The sequence below is a fragment of the Lynx canadensis genome, chromosome E2, assembly GCF_007474595.2.
Source record: "Lynx canadensis isolate LIC74 chromosome E2, mLynCan4.pri.v2, whole genome shotgun sequence".
NCBI lineage: Eukaryota > Metazoa > Chordata > Mammalia > Carnivora > Felidae > Lynx > Lynx canadensis.
This window is the reverse complement of record NC_044317.1, coordinates 32,960,465-32,970,351: the sequence shown is the minus strand read 5'-3', so window position 1 is coordinate 32,970,351 and position 9,887 is coordinate 32,960,465. Positions and strand designations below refer to the sequence as shown.

The following is a 9,887-nucleotide window of genomic DNA, read 5'->3' as shown; positions in this document are numbered from 1 at the left end:
CCGTGCCTCCACGGGCCACAGCCTGTCGTTGTCAACAGATGGCTGTTTGCACGGGTCCTTGGGCCCTTGATATTTCTACCCCAGTGGAGCACATACCTCGCAAGGCCTGGTCTTCACTTTTGTCGTCTGTGTTCTCCACCAATACATCGGGCAATGCTGGAAAAGTCCCTGAGGACAAGGCCCTTCCATGCCGCCAAGCGGTGGTCCAGCCAGCGTTTATTTAGCATGAGAGACCGTGGTTCCAAAGCCCCTCGTCTCACTGTTGGCACGCGGGAAGCAGGCATCCATGGATTCGAGGAAAATTGACTTTGGATTGAGTTCATAGAACACCAGAGAGTCCGGAGAACTCTTTCTCGGAACTCAAATGAAAACACATAATGTGGTTAATATTAAATAAAGGGATTGGGCAACTCTTCCCCCTTTTCCTTTTCATGGTTTGCGCTGATGTGTCCTTGATCGGGGCCTGTGTTGCTTATGGTCAATAAATGACTCACCTTGGCTGCCTTCTGTTTATCCCATACACACTATGAGTTCGAAGAGAGCACATCGAACTTGGCGCCTAAAGGGAACGCTCAGGGATTTGGGGGGAAATGTGGATAGCCCAGGAGCCTTTCAAGGGTAAATGGATGCCAGCCTGCAAGGTCCCAAAGCAGGATCTGTGGGTCTGAAGTCATCCCTAAACCATGTATTCATCAAGAATTCCCAGTAACATTCGGTCCTCGCTGAAGGCTTGAGAGAAACGAACGCCATCGCTTCCAACATGCACACGCAAGTAGGGGACGTTGTAGCCCGAGTCTTTGTTCTGCCAGTTTCCTGGGTGAGCGCACTGGGCTTCTTCCCCTCTGTGGGCCTCACTTTTCCCACCTGTATAATGGGGTTTTCTCTGAGGTCCTTCCAGCTCTGCTACGTCCAGATTTCCAGAGCTCTTGGAAACAGACGGTGTCTCATCCTTGCCTGGCTCATGGTGAATCTGCTGATTAAATGATAAAGAAACACAGGATGAGGGGCACCTGGGTGGCGCAGTCGGTTAAGCGTCCGACTTCAGCCAGGTCACGATCTCACGGTCCGTGAGTTTGAGCCCCGCGTCGGGCTCTGGGCTGACGGCTCAGAGCCTGGAGCCTGTTTCCGATTCTGTGTCTCCCTCTCTCTCTGCCCCTCCCCCGTTCATGCTCTGTCTCTCTCTGTCCCAAAAATAAATAAACGTTGAAAAAAAAAAAATTAAAAAAAAAAAAAAAAAAGAAACACAGGATGATGGTTCGAGTGTGGGCAGAACTGGGTTCTCATCTGTTTCTCCCCACGTGACCCTGGGTGGGCCCCGCTTCTCTCCGGGGTCAGAATTTCTACTAGGACAATCAGAGAATTGGATTCGATGGGCACCAGACAGAGCCTGGCCCACCAGGGGCTTTGTACTTGGGGCAGCGTTACAGGTGATGGCGACCAAATGCTTTTGGGCAGAGCGTCTGCTCTCCGGGGGAGTCCGCTGGCCAACCCCACGCTGGAGGCACACACCTGGTCTGGTTACCCACGGCGGCATCCTGCCTGGTCCTTCGTGCGTGACCCCCCCAGGTAGCCTCCCCTCTGAGTCCTCCTGGCTCTGATGTTTTGTGGTTCTAAGAGGGTGTAGGGAGGGGGTACAGATCTGGCAGTGCCTGTCGGGCCACATAGCAAAGGTCTGGATTCCTGGGAAGGGCCCCTGTGATGGTGCATTTTATGTGTCAACTTGCTGGGATAAGGAGTGCCAGATGAAACGGTATTTCTGGGGGAGTCTGGAGGGTGTTTCCCGATGAGATTAGCGTTTGAATCAGCAGACTGAGTAAGCCTATTGCCCTCCCCAGCGTGGGCGGACGGGTGCCCACTGAATAGAACAAAATGTGGAGGAAGGGGTGACTTGCCCTCTCTACCCGCCTGCTTTGAGCTGGGACACCAGTTTTCTGTCCTCAGATGGGACCTGCACCATCACCCTTTATCGCTCTCTCTTTGTTTCTGTTTATATCTATTCTATTGGCTATATTTGTGTATATCCAATTAGTTCGAGAGAACCTGAATACAGTCCCACACCTTCTCAACACCTCTTTAGCTGTCGGGCCCTCCTGTTGCTGACCTCCAAAGGCCAGGGGTGTTCAGCAGCCCCCAGAGGCCTTGCTCCTCTGACCCCTCAGCCGACTCAGACTGAATGCACCATCAGGGGATGTGGAGAAAAACCCCTGGTTCCAAATGAAAGGTGTGCAGTCATCCCTGCCCATCAAATGGGCCCTCACGCTGGCCTCCTGAGGGCAGGCCGGGCGCAGGGACCCCAGAAGCCTGATGCAGGTGTGCGGTAGGGCTGGAACCGGCCTCCAGAAACAGTGTCAGAACACGGCCCTTCCGACTGGGGTCCGGAGTCCAGGCGCCGTTCGATCTTGCCTTTGCCTCGGAGCCTCCGTCTTCCCATATGCTGTAAGAGGGGCTTAAAATCAACCATTCATTCATTCATTCATTCACGCGACAATCCCCAAATCCCCATGTGAGACTAGGAAGGAACTTGAAGGTCCTTTGGCCCAAATATTCTTTTGCTTGAAGGCCTTCCACAAGCACCACTGCTGAGTGTTTGAACCACTCCAGGTTATTTATTAAGCACCTACCGTGTACCAGGCATTTGCAAAAACACTTGAACCGTGAATTTCCTGCCCCGAGGGTGTTAATTGCGTGAAGATGCAGGCAAATTATTCCTGAAGGTAATATCTGTGTGATACCAGGGGGAGACGTCCTATATGCCACCGCTGTTTCAGAGAAGAAAAAAAATTCGTCTGGCTGGCACACCAAGGGTGTGGCACTTGAACGATGGGGTTCCTGGTATAGGGAACAGTCTGAATAAATGTGTGGAGGCAGCCCTGGGCCAGATGTTTGCCTGGAAGGGTGAAGAGCTCAGTCCTATTGGAACCCAGGGCATTCGGGAAAGCTGTTAGAGGCCCCTGGAAGGTAATGGGGGTGCTGAGGGCTTGAACAATAATCTGATGAATCCATATCACATGTTCCAGTTCTCCAAGCTCTTCCCCAACATTCTCTCATCGATCTTTGAGGCAAGGCTGTAGAGTTGGGAGCTGGGCTGGCTCCCCAGTGGGAAGGGATTCTCCGGAACCACGCGGCCCATCATTCCTGGATCCGGGCTGACATTGGCCTGTTCAGACCCTGTGTTAGTTTCCTAGGGCTGCCGGAGCAAAGTGCCACAAGAAGCGTGGCTTAAAACAACAGAAACTCGGGGCGCCTGGGTGGTTCAGTCGGGTAAGCTTCTGACTTCAGCTCAGGTCGTGATCTCACGGTTCGTGAGTTCGAGCCCCTTGCTGGGCTCTGTGCTGACAGCTCGGAGCCTGGAGCCCGTTTCGGATCCTGTCTCCCTCTCTCTCTGCCCCTCCCCCACTCACACTCTGTATCTCTCTCTCAAAAATAAATAAACATTAAAAAATTTAAACACACACACACACACACACACACACACACACACAATGGAAATTCACTCTCTCACAGTTCTGGATGTCAGAAGTCTGAAATCGAGGTGTTGCAGGGCCATGTTCCCTCTGAAATCCCTAGAGAAGAATCTATCCTGGCCTCAGTTTGTGATGGCTGTTGGGCAGTCCTCAGCGCTGTGCGGCTCCACGCTGTCCCTGCCATTAAGGAGCCTCTTCCCTCTGTCTGTCTCTGTGTGTCCTCTCTTTTTCTTAGAAGGGCGGTAGTCATACTGCATTTAGGGCTCACCCTGACCCAGTATGAACTCATCTGAACTACAGCAGACCATCTTTATTTGTGGACTCTATATTTGCTAATTCGCCTGCACGCTAAAATGTATTTGTAACCTCCAAATCAATACACGTGGTCATTTACAGACACGCACAGCACAGTGAACAATATGAATTGCCCAACACGCACATTCCCCACTGATGTCGGATATCTTTGTCTTCTTGTTTCAGCTTTCATAAGGAAGTTCGTTCGCTCGTTTGTTCCTTCCTCCCTCCCTCCCTTCCTTCCTTCCTTCCTTCCTTCCTTCCTTCCTTCCTCCCTCCCTCCCTTCCTTCTTCCTTCCTTCCTTCCTTCCTTCCTTCCTTCCTTCCTTCCTTTCCTTCTTTCCTCCCTCCCTCCCTCCCTTCCTTCCTCCCTCCCTCCCTCCCTTCCTTCCTCCCTCCTTCCCTTCTTTCCTTCCTTCCTTCTTCCTTCTTTCCTCCCTCCCTCCCTCCCTTCCTTCCTTCCTCCCTCCCTCCCTTCCTCCCTCCCTTCCTTCCTTCCTCCCTCCCTCCCTTCTTTCCTTCCTTCCTGTTTATTTATTACTACATTTTTCTCAACTTTGTGCTTTTTGTGGGTGATTTTGCTATTTAATGGCCCCCAGTGCTGAAATGTTGTCCAGTTCCTATGAGCAAGAAAGCTGTGATGTGCCTTATGGAGAAAATACATGCATTAGATTAGCTTCGTTCAGGCATGAGTTACAGTGCTGTTGGCCATGAGTTCAAGGTTAATGAATCAATAATATATAGAAAAGAAGATGTCTTTTTTTTAATTAGAAAAAAATTTTAATGTTTATTTTTGAGAGAGAGAGAGAGAGAGAGAGAGACAGAGCATGAGCCGGGGAGAGAGAGAGGGAGACACAGAATCTGAAGAGGCTCCAGGCTCCGAGCTGTCAGCACAGAGCCTGATGTGGGGCTTGAACTCATGAACCGTGAGATCATGACCTGAGCCAAAGTGGGACACTTAAGTGACTGAGCCACCCAGGTGCCTTAAACACACTTAAATACACTTAAAACATGCTAAAAATGTACATGATTTGTTGATGAAAATATTGTGACCAGAGGCTCCCAGGAACCTAACCCTGTATTTCTCCTATGGGCAATGGGTTCTGTATTCACTATTTCAGGGTTTGCAGCGGCTTTATAGAACATAACTATTGTGTCGGGCGCCTGGGTAGCTCAGTGGGTTAAGCATCTGACTCTTGATCTCAGCTCAGGTCATGATCTCATAGTTTGTGGGCTCAAGCCCTGAGTTGGGCTCTGTGCTGACAGCATAGAGCCTGCTTCGGATCCTCTGTCTCCCTCTCTCTCTCTGCCCCTCCTCTGCTCGTTCTCATGCTCTTTTTTTTTTCTCTCTCTCTCTCAAAATAAGTAAACTTTTGAAAAAAGAACATAACTACTGTGAGTAACGAGAATCGATTGCAATTACATTTACAGAGGCTCTATTTCCAGAGACCACAGTCTGAAGTTCTGGATGGTCATAAATTTTGGGGGGACACTAGTCCGGCCAGTATAGACCCCAGAGGTGGTCTCTCTCCCACACCAGTAATTTTCCAAACTGGCCAATCACCTCATTCTTCTTGGGGACCTTGTTAAGAATGCATATTTTAGGTCCTGCCCCAGAGACTATAATCCAAGATCTGAGAGGGGCCCAGGAATCTGCATTTTCAGAAGGGCCAGGTCAACATGATGATTGCTCCCATGACGACTCAATGCAGTGAACGGAGATCTTTATTCTCTCGAAACTGGCATCTATTTCCATAAAATGGGCATTTTTGCCTTAGAGGGTTATGTGAGGATTAACTAAAATGTGGTCACATTGACTAGGCACCTTAGGAAGTTGGCAATAAGTGGTAAGCACTAAGAACTGTAGCGTATTCTGAATGTCTATATCTTCAAGCTGATACATTTTCCCCAATATACTGTTGTATTTACTCTCTTATTTGGTTCTCTTAAGAACTCTGTAAGATAGGCAAGATGGTACTCGCTCGTGTCCTTGAGGACAGCAGTGAGAAAGGACAACCTATCACGAGAAAGGAGGCAAACTAAGCTTCCAGAAGAAGACAAAGTAACTCAAGAATTACTTTGGGGATATTTTGTTTAAGGTATCTAGCTGCAACTTGTTGGTAGCCACAGGGCTTTACCGGACATTTTCTCTAATGATGAGTATAGTGGGAAGAGTATAAGCTTTGCAGTGGGCTTACCTTTACAGCCCTGTGATCTTAGGTTAGGCAACCTCACAGAGTCTCCATTTTTCCATCTGTACAGTGGAATAATAGCATCCATAAGGCAGAGTTGGATGATCAGAGATAATGATGTTTGTAAAGCATCTGTCACAGTGTCAAGGCACTAACATTTTACAATGATGTGTTATGTTAATATAATACTTCACAATTTCTGAAGTATTTCCACTCTCTTTCATTTGCTCCTCATGGTAACGTTCCATTCATCCTTCCATCCATCTATCCTTCCTTCTTACCTTCCTTCCTTCCTTCCATCCAACCTTCCCTTCCCATCACTTCCCTTCCCTTCCCTTCCCTTCCTTCCTTTCCTTTTCCTTCCTTCCTTCCTTCTTACCTTCCTTCCTTCCTTCCATCCAACCTTCCCTTCCCATCACTTCCCTTCCCTTCCCTTCCTTCCTTTCCTTTTCCTTCCTTCCTTCCTTCCTTCCTTCCTTCCTTCCTTCCTTCTTTCCTTCCATCTAGTCATCTATCCATTCATCCATCCAACCTTCCATCCATCCATCCATCCATCCATCCGTCCGTCCATCCTGTGATTGGCACCAGCTAGTTAAGGTGTAGTGAGCAAAACATACAAAGAATCCTCACCCTTAAGAGCTTAGAGACTGGTAGGAAAGACAGATGACAGACAAGTGATGAGGCAACAAATAGCCATGGTAAAATACACATTTTATGACGGACATGAACAGGATACTGAGAGAGAACGATGGGGAAGCCCTAGTTAGAATGGCCAGAGATGGCTTCCTTGACTGGCTAACGAGAAAAGACATTCATGAGAGGACTCAAGGGAAGGCATTTCAGGCAAACGGAACATACCCAATGGCCCTGCAGTAGGGTCAGCTTGGACTATTGCATTCATTCATTATCCACTCTTTTGGAATCCCTGGAGGCATGCATAGCTACTCTGAAGTTTAGCTTTTCTTTTGTCTCTGAGGAACCCAGAGGGTTAAATGTGAGCTCAAGTTTCCAGGCCAGGAAAGTATCTGAGTCCCATTTCCCACTGCTGTACTGGCCACTGACAAGACATCAGGACTGGCTTCCATGACTCCAAGATGCCTTGCACAACATTGTAAGAGATTTCCATTACTTTGGCCAGACATCAATGAGTTTGGGCACCTCTTGGGGATAAGAGACTCCTTGTTTCGAATAGCATGGGAGTGAATGCCTTCCTCCCTAGTCATCATGCCCTGTAGGTGATGCATCCTTTTACAACTAGCACCCTGTAGGTAGAGAGGAAGCCAAGGCCAAGGGAGACAAAGAAACTTGGCTCAATCACTTGGAGAGTTTAGGATGGAGTCCAACCAGATATGGGCCCTCTTGGCTGCCCCCGTCCAGAGCTGCTCCCTCCACTACTCAAGCCACAGCTCACCTGCCCCATTTACAGGAACCCCCAAAGGCTAGCCCGCGTTGTCTCCTATCCTGAGCCAGGGAAGCTTTTACCACTCACTCTTTTGTTGGTTTCTCCAACCCTGACCGATCAGGCCTTTTTGATGTTGGTGTTACCAAATCCAGAGCCCACATCCACGTCCTTTCTTCCAAAAACAATGCAATCTGCAATTATTGATACGCCTCGTTGTGGTTTCTGACTTTCTGCCAAATTTGTCTGGAACGTTTGGGCTTTGATCACTAATCTGTGACCAAGCATTGCCCTGATGATTTGGGAAAGCAACCAAACTTACTATCCGAGTAAGGGGCTAATGATAAAGCCACCTGTCACAGTGTCACCTTCTTGGCCTACCGGTGGATGTCAGCTCCTCACAGTTGCCTCTTCTGGCATTTCCTGAGACCCTTCCTTCTCAAGAAGAGAGTCCACAGGGGTGATGATGTAGAAAAGGAAACCATGGTAATGACCCCCCATCTATCTCAGTCAGTTTCAACCCTGGGAGCAGGGAGACGGCCAAACTCTGTATGTTTCCAGCATGCACAGCCAAGTTCCAGGGCAAGAGAGCAATGACGTCCTGACTTGTGGCCTGGTGGCATGTGCATAGGCTTGACATGCCATGGTCTGGCTGTTGCCCCTCTGTCAGAGCAGCTGCCCAGGGTCCGTGGCCACAAGCTGGAGGCCCCCCTCCCTCCTTTCTGACCAGGGGCTTGCATTCTAGAAGGTGAGGGGAATGTGTAACTCTGGCATTAACCCTCTGCAGGGCTCAGATGGGTGCTGACTATGGCCCATGGGAAGTTGAGGTGCTCACGTAATTAAACTCAGGTCTATGACCTTAATTGAGCAAACACCTTGGGCTCCTGGCCGGGTCCACTCACGATGGTTTCTGAAGCCCTTCTGCAGGGGAGCCTTCTCCACAGCTGCTCAGAGCCTTGCTTCAGATTCAGATAAACTGAGTGTGCTCTCTCTACTGTGTAAGGCTCTCTCTCCTGGTGCCTCAGTTATGTCTCAAGTGGGGGAACTCACGGTATCTGCTGCTCAGGATTTCTGTGAGGAAGTGATGAGAGAACATGCCCTTTAGCAGGTGTACTAAGCAATGAAGATTGTTACTAAAGGATGGATTCCCCCAACACCCGAGCTGTAAACATGGGCCTTGAAAGGGGTGATGGTGACGCTGGCAGGGGAGGTGGGGAGGGCCAGTTGGCCTTGCTGCTGTCCAGCAGTCTATGCCCTGGTGGAATGGATCTTCCCCAAGGACACACGGTGCTGAGTCTCGACCCACAGCATGAGGTACCATATGACCGTCCCCAAGTCGGTGACTACAGTGGCTCCCCAGCAGGTTCCATTGCTGCCCTGTCCTGTATCCCATTGGCTCACCTGAGTTGACCAGCGTTGCAGGCAGCCTACCACCCCAGCCAACTGCCTCTTTCTCTTTCTCTCTTACTTAGGGACCAAGGGAGCTTGCTTGAGCAAATGCCAGTGCGACCAGGCAGGGTACGTGTGTCTGTGTGCCTGTGTATAAGTTCGTGCACCAGAGTCACCTTCAGCTGATGGAAATGACAGTGAGTGGATAAACGGCCCAGCCCCCTGTCCTCCAGGTGATTATTTCAAGGTGTCTTCTGCACAGTTTCTTAGGGAGCCCAAGTGGGATTGAGCCCGTTGTCCGCGGCCATCCCAGGTTATTGACAAACACTGTGTTGACTTTCCTTCCTTCCCTGACTCTCTCTCTCCACTGCCTCCCTTATTTCCTGGGATCAGCGCCCTGATGAACCACTGCATCCGGCCAGGATCTGCCTCCAGGGAGACCTGAACTAAGACCAGAGATGCCTGCAAACCAAGGTGGCCTGATGTGTCAGCTGAGGCATTTCCCCATTGGTGGCCAGAGGCTCGCTGGAACACTTTCTTCCCTCTGAGGAGCCCTTAGTGCCTCCCACCCCACCTCCTACCCCTGCACATCATAGACCCAGGCCCCAGCCACCAGAGCGAGACCAGTGACTCATCTGTGATTCATCTGAGCACCCCAGCATTGGCACGTGTCTGAAGACACCAAGTGGAAGTTATGTCTTCTGTGCCCTCCTGATGAGGGGTGAAAGCTGAAGGCGCTGGTCACTGGCCCATCCTCTTCCTCTTTCCATATGTAGATGAGTGTCTTCAGAGGCCTGAATTCCTGTTTTGTGTTATAATTTTTTTAAGTTTATTTATTTTGAGAGAGAGAGAGACAGAGAGAGAGAATATGAGCTAGGGAGGGGCAGAGAGAGCGGGGGACAAAGGATCTGAAGCAGGTTCCACATTATCAGTGCAGAACCCTTTGTGGGGCTCAATCTTATGAGCCTCAAGATCATGACCTGGGCCGAAATCGAGAGTCAGACGCTCAACTGACTGAGACACCCAGGCGCCCCTGAGTTCTGGGGTTTTGAAATGACTGCCATGGCCCACATGAAGCGTTTTGAATCAGAGCTACGCTCAACCCAACTGCCTCTTCCTCATGCCTATATGTCGCAGGGTTCAGGTGTC

The 9,887-nt window shown here is 49.9% G+C and overlaps 1 long non-coding RNA gene across 2 annotated transcripts; it reads left to right on the top strand.

The window, feature by feature from the left end:
• The first annotated feature begins 532 nt into the window (after window positions 1-532).
• On the top strand, window positions 533-9,596 carry LOC115503209. 2 transcript variants are annotated; one of them, XR_003965317.1, is made up of 3 exons: window positions 533-772; window positions 8,822-8,971; window positions 9,132-9,596. It is a non-coding gene; the product is annotated as an uncharacterized LOC115503209 (long non-coding RNA). The 2 variants fall into 2 exon arrangements; XR_003965318.1 differs by having other exon boundaries at window positions 533-817.
• The last annotated feature ends 291 nt before the right edge of the window (window positions 9,597-9,887 follow it).